Source organism: Lactuca sativa, chromosome 8 (genome assembly GCF_002870075.4).
Source record: "Lactuca sativa cultivar Salinas chromosome 8, Lsat_Salinas_v11, whole genome shotgun sequence".
Taxonomy (NCBI): domain Eukaryota; kingdom Viridiplantae; phylum Streptophyta; class Magnoliopsida; order Asterales; family Asteraceae; genus Lactuca; species Lactuca sativa.
In genome coordinates this window covers 292,312,935-292,319,510 of record NC_056630.2, presented here as the reverse complement: position 1 = coordinate 292,319,510, position 6,576 = coordinate 292,312,935, and positions in this window count along the sequence as shown.

Below are 6,576 nucleotides of genomic sequence, written 5' to 3'. Positions count from 1 at the left end.
CAAATGTCTCACAATCAGTATCAATCGATTTACATGAACTGAACACTCCTTTTTCTTGTAAACAAAATAATTATATCTTTAAATATTTATATGTTTCTTTTGAAATGATAGTGTAGTTTTGTGATTCCCAAACTATACAAATTATAGTTTATCTTGATTGTTTGTTGAGACTATTTATATAATCTTTAATATAAATACAAAATTGTTGTCTTCTCTAATGTCAAAATGTATGGTCAAAACATTTATATTTTTGGGTTGTAACCCACAAAATGGTGAGATAATTAGAATGTGCTCCTTGTTATTAGAAAAGCTATACTTTGGTAAAAAGCTTCCAAAAACCTTGTAGTTTTACAAATCGTAATTTTGATCATGATTTTTATAACATAGAACATGTTTTGTTTTTGTTAGTTTTTCACTTGAAAACTAATTTAACACAAATATATATATATATATATATATATATATATATATATATATATATATATATATATATATATAAAAGCTAGTGATAACCATATTTTATGAAAATAATGGCTTATACTTCAACATAAAGATGAATCATTCAAGTGTTTGTATGATAAACAAGTTTTGACTTGTATCCCCCCCTCCCTAAAACATGGAAAATATCTAAAATGTGGGGGTATGAACTCACTATGAGTGGATTTGTGGCTTGTTTGAAGAGATGGTGTGAAGATTTCCAAGCCTAAACACTTAAATGTGATTGATGAACTCTATGAAGATGATATTACCCTAAGAGTTTTAACACATAATAATGCATGTAAGTAAAATGAAACTATCATGATAGTGCACAAATACGCTAGATTAACAAGTAATCATACCAAAACTCTAAGGATAAACTTGGAGATTTTTGAACTTGGAAGCTTGGACTTCATTTTTCTTGAGAGAAAATGGAGTATTAGGAAGTAAATTGGAAATGGTGGGGTTTATGGAGGTGATCTCTTCAAAATATAAGGAGTAGAAATTGTTGGAATATTTGCATGGTTAAATGTTGGTTAAATACGTTGAAATATGTTGGATATTGTTTTGCATGGGAATATGTGAAGCATCAAGTCATAAAGTCAACTTCTTATCCCTTTATTCCCACCAAAATCACCATAGGAAGGATCAAATTGGTGACTTCGGCCAATGCATGACTGAAATCACCTTGTTCCCCATGTGATTTCGGTCCTAATCACTCCACAGTTGGTGTTTTCGATCCTAGTGGTTTGGATCTTGGGTGTTTTCGGCCTAGGGGTGATTTCAGCCTAGGCTTGTGATCTTGGCCCACCACAACCGAAATCCCGTGTTCTTGGGTCCCCAAAACTAAAATCTCAAAGGCATAAGTCATACATCAAATCCTAACTATTTTGACTTGGCTTTACTTTTAAGTGTTTATTACGAACATGATTTTCAAAGTATGTATATATACATATATATATACTTATACAAACAATGCCCTTTAGGCTTTCAAAGTTTAATTGCAACAAGGTTACATTGTGGTTGTACTTATACATAGATACATTTTAAATCTTGATTAACCCAAAATTTTTCCAGTTGCCACATTAGAGTCCTTAAATAGGGCTCAAAACCACAAAAATAGGGTTTTGCATTGTGGCGGTATGCCCAGCGTACCTAAAGTTACACCCAATATAACACCCTAAAAATGCGAGTTTCTTCAGCCTTGTATGCCCAATGTACTAGCTAGTGTAAGCCCAACATACTGTCGGACTCCCTTTTTTTCAACTTAACTTCAAAAAATCATAATTTCTTCGTTTCAACTCCGTTTTCGATGTTCTTTATATCCACAGAAAGGTATCAACGAGCTCTATAATTTTATCTTGATACTTTGGAATAAAAACACTTCGAACAAAAATCCATAATTTATGCAAGAAGCTCGAAACATTACCTTTCCCATTTACCCAAGGTTTAAATCATACACCTCCAATAGAGTCTAAAATTCATTCCATTGAAGCGCAAGGCCTCCATTTGTTCAATTTCTTATCGACAATCCTGAAATAAGAACCCTTCGAAACGTGATGTTACCACTCTCCCCCACTTAAACTGAATTTCGTCCTTGAAATCATTCCTTACTACTTCCACTGTCGCAATAGTCAAACCTCTTCAATGCCGCTATCAGAGCCCATTCTTAGTAGATATCACACCTCCTAGAAAAGAAATGAACCTTATCACTATGTCTTCAACAATCGAAAGAAAACCCAACCACTCTTCCTGAAAACATAGAACCCTAAATAGTGACTGTCTTCTTAACAGACAAAATTATCACCTCCTACATCTGTAAAAACTCCAATTCACAATACGAACCAAACGAAACTTTTCTGAACCTGTATTTTTTTGTTGAACATTGGAAAGACAGAATCCCTATCTTATCATCGCGGCTGAAGCGTTTCATTTGAAAACAAGGTAAGTCTTAACTCAAGTTTCACCCCTAGGTGCTAGATCAATACATAACAGACATTCTGATAACAAAGGATTTTCATATTTAATGTATTCGAGATTTCATGATTCCATAATGACCTTCTGCTAAACTACGATGCAAAATCTTTAACCGTCTGTTGAGACTGAAACCTCATTCATAGTCGTGCATCGAGACTCCACCTGAGAGTCAAATTGATAAAAGTTACCTTAGCTTGTTCGCCAACATGGCTTCAAAAGTCCTCAAGGGATGAGATAACCGACCATCATACGAACAAAAGCTAGTCCACTACGTTCTACGTGAATGCTATTAACCTGACCATAGTATTACATCACACCCGACCCCAAATCGGCCTACAATCTTCCTTAACCCCATGAATGTTGTAGCCTTCCCGTAGTCTTACAACCCTTTACGCAATGGTCAAACTCAATCTGGTGAATTTTACTAGGCAAATCATATACTCACAACACTCCAACAATTACCCATCTTCTTAGTGAATGCTATGGGCCACCTTGTAGTCTTACAACACTTCCACCATGCCAAAGACTAACGATCCAAGACCTAACAGGCTCAATCAAATGACTACCCGGTCCCACCCGTATGAACTATGAAACCACTTGTTCACGATTCATTGTGATACCTACTAACCACTAAAACGATAAGCTCATGTTACTATGCCGATCTTGCCATCATTCCATCACGGACCTGAAGATTGACGACCAACACTACATGGGCCTAAAGATACTCAACCATCAATCCAATGACTTGCATGAACCTAATAAACATCCCTCTCAATGCTAACCAAATACAACATGGGTCATACCCTTCTATCACATATAATTCCTTTCAAAATACAGTCTCACACCATTGCAAATGCAGATGAAAACATGGTCGCACACAACTAGAGGATGAGATAGGCGGTTGTACTCTTGTTCCAAATTAAAAGCTATAACCCAAATAAGAACCACACCAATAACCCGATCTAGGTGTCCTCATGCTATCGTAATCATTCTAGATACACTCATCCTGTCAATATCTAATGAACTTACTATAATAGAAACCCTTAAGAGAACCCCAAACCAACCCTAGATCTGCTGCATTCTTTTTTCCTAATGACCTTACCCAAAGAGTGAAGTACCCGAAGGTTTAACGAAATGAAAAATCTCAATCGTTAATAAAACATCCACATTAATGACTGAAACAAGATCCCACATCTTGCTTGAAAGTTGAAAAGATCCTACCAACACGTAACTAGCTCGATAAATCTTTCAAGGACATCTGCTAAACCTGAGCCCGCTTTGAGCATTACTTCCCAAATTAAGAATTGTGGGTACCCAAACCAATAAATCAAAATGTACAATGTACAAATTTTGAAGATGAATGAAATCACTAACGATTAAGAATGCATTGACAACTAATCCAATGATTCAATCTATACAACGAGCTGATAAATCTATACACAGAGCTCCTTACCCAACAACTTTTTGTCGCGAAGGCAACTCATACATTCCTGAGCACATACATCTGATGGAAACTTACTCTACACCCACGACTTGACCAAATCTTGGACCAAAGTCCCGCATACCCAAACCACAAATTCCTATGATCCATTATTCTGAAACAATCTTTCCGAAAAGATCGATGATCTTTCAAGAAGAATATCCAGTTCTCCCGCACTAAGGGTTCTAACTACTACCAACTGACATTGCAAACCGACCAAAACTCAAATTGGCTTAACCAAATACATAACATTCCTAACCCTTGGAACATATAATACAATGCAAGATGATCTTCTAAATAAAGACCAAGAAAACTCAAAGAGATTTCAAAATATCAGATGGAGAGCTCGGAAACCTCCTAGTCATAACCGCCTCTAACATCAAGAATCCCATGCAGACTCATAAACAATAGTTCTGATAGTCCATTCATAACACCGAATAGGAACAAATGGACTACTATACTCCTCCCCTGCAAATCCCCAACCACCAATACATCGATATGATCATTAATAAATACTAGGGGCAACATTCTCATAGTTGGGATACATCAGAGACAACAAAAGTTGTCACCCCAATTCAAATTTCTTGATCACCTAGAATAATCAAGTAGCACCAGATCTTAACTAAATTCAAAGAAAGAAAACACTTGATCTCATCTCAAGGCAACGATGCCACAACAATCCTCTTGTGCATTCCCACACTGCTATACTTTCCGCTAACAAACCATAACCATCTATACCCATGCTAAGTCTACATCTCAATTCTTAAAATCTCATGTATGCTCTCTCTTTTCTTTGGATACAGAAAGCTTGAAGAACATAACCCTCATCGTAGATAGTGAAATCTCAATCCCTCTACTAATTACTCATCCTTCGGCTATCCTCGAGCCGAGCATCTCAAACGCTTCGTTCTTGAGTCTCGTGACATAATTAGAGCTGCTTCGAGCAAGGACCTCAAGAGCTTATAATCACTAACTCATCTAGGTCTATGTCACACCCCAAAACCAAGAACGGCGGAAACGTTCTGGGGCGGAGGACGTCATGTATAGTATCACAACACAGTAAATGTAAGTAAGCAAACAACATCATCCATTGCATTAAATATATAATTTTAATACAAGTGTGTTCTGTACAGCTATAGACACCAAAAATAATGAAACACAAAATAATGTGAGATGAGTCTTGAATGCACTCCATCTTCTCAAAAGCTGGCCTCGGTACCTGTCTACTGATGACCTGAGAATACAAGTTATTTTGAAAGAGTTTATCAGCATAAAGCTGGTGAGTTCATAAGTATTTTAGTGTCAATGTTTCTTGTAAAAACGTTTGAACCTGTCTCAATGTATAAGTTTGTAAAAATGTAAACAAATGTTTGAAAGTGTTTGTAAAAGTTTGAATCTCTCAGAAAATCCTATATTTTCTATAAAAGTAACCTTCTACCAAGGCTAGGCGGTTTTTGTAAACTTGTCTGTTGTAAAGTGTGTGATTACCCAAATATAACTATCATTTGTTAAAAATATAGTTGTACACTAATGCTTAAGTGAGATTATCACTAAAATATGTAATGGGTAAATCATTGTAGTATTGTAGCTTTGTATAATAAGACTACTGCTGTACTAAATACTACTACCTTAAACCGGATTTATATCAAGGCATAATGTGATAAATTGCACCATGCTATCGACTGGTAACAACGACATAATGAATGGTCGTAATAAAAGAAATGACGTTTGGCACCCGCAGTCCTGCAGGTCCGGCTGTAGCTAGCAGCAAGGTGTAGGATAGTCAATCCAGTATAGATCTATACGCAAACTCACGCTCTCCCTCCAAGAGAATTCTGGCTACAACTCGAGCCATGACATTTAAGGCACGCCCGATACAGTGGATCACAATTATTACGTATTTATGTATATGTATTGTTTCTTGTATATCTTTATATGTATTGTTTCTCGTATCTCTGTATATGTATTGTTTCTAGTATATCTGTATATGTATTGTTTCTAGTATATCTGTATATGTATTGTTTCTAGTATATCTGTATATGTATTGTTTCTAGTATATCTGTATATGTATGATCCTGCGTTACCCCGATGGTAACCAGCTAATGATGTACTGATGAGTATGAATATGGAAGTACTTTTATGTCTATATATGTATATATGATATATAAGTAATATTGAAACGACCTTCGGATGGTCACCCGAAATCCCACCAGACCACATCTCAAGGCGCGAAAAGGAAATAGGGCGGATGGCCTTCCTAAGTCCTTTAAACATTATTTTTACATCTATACATATATGGACATGCAATTGAATATATAAAAGCATAAATAAGTTTTCATAAAACATTTGAAGCATAAATATAATTTCAAGAGAAGATTGACTTGATGTCGATTTATAAATCATTTTGAAAGCATAAGTTGATAAAACAGTTTAAGTATAAGAAGCATTTGATTGAATCACAGTCTATAAGTAAGTTTGGATAGTAAAACAGTTTATAAAACATTTAAATAGTAAAGCAGTTGAAAAACAGTTTGAACAGTGTGAAAATCGTTGTTTTCCTAGTTATTAATCACATGTGATTAAATGCAATCACATGTGATTGAAGCAATAACTTATAAGTATTTGACTTGTATTCCCCCCCA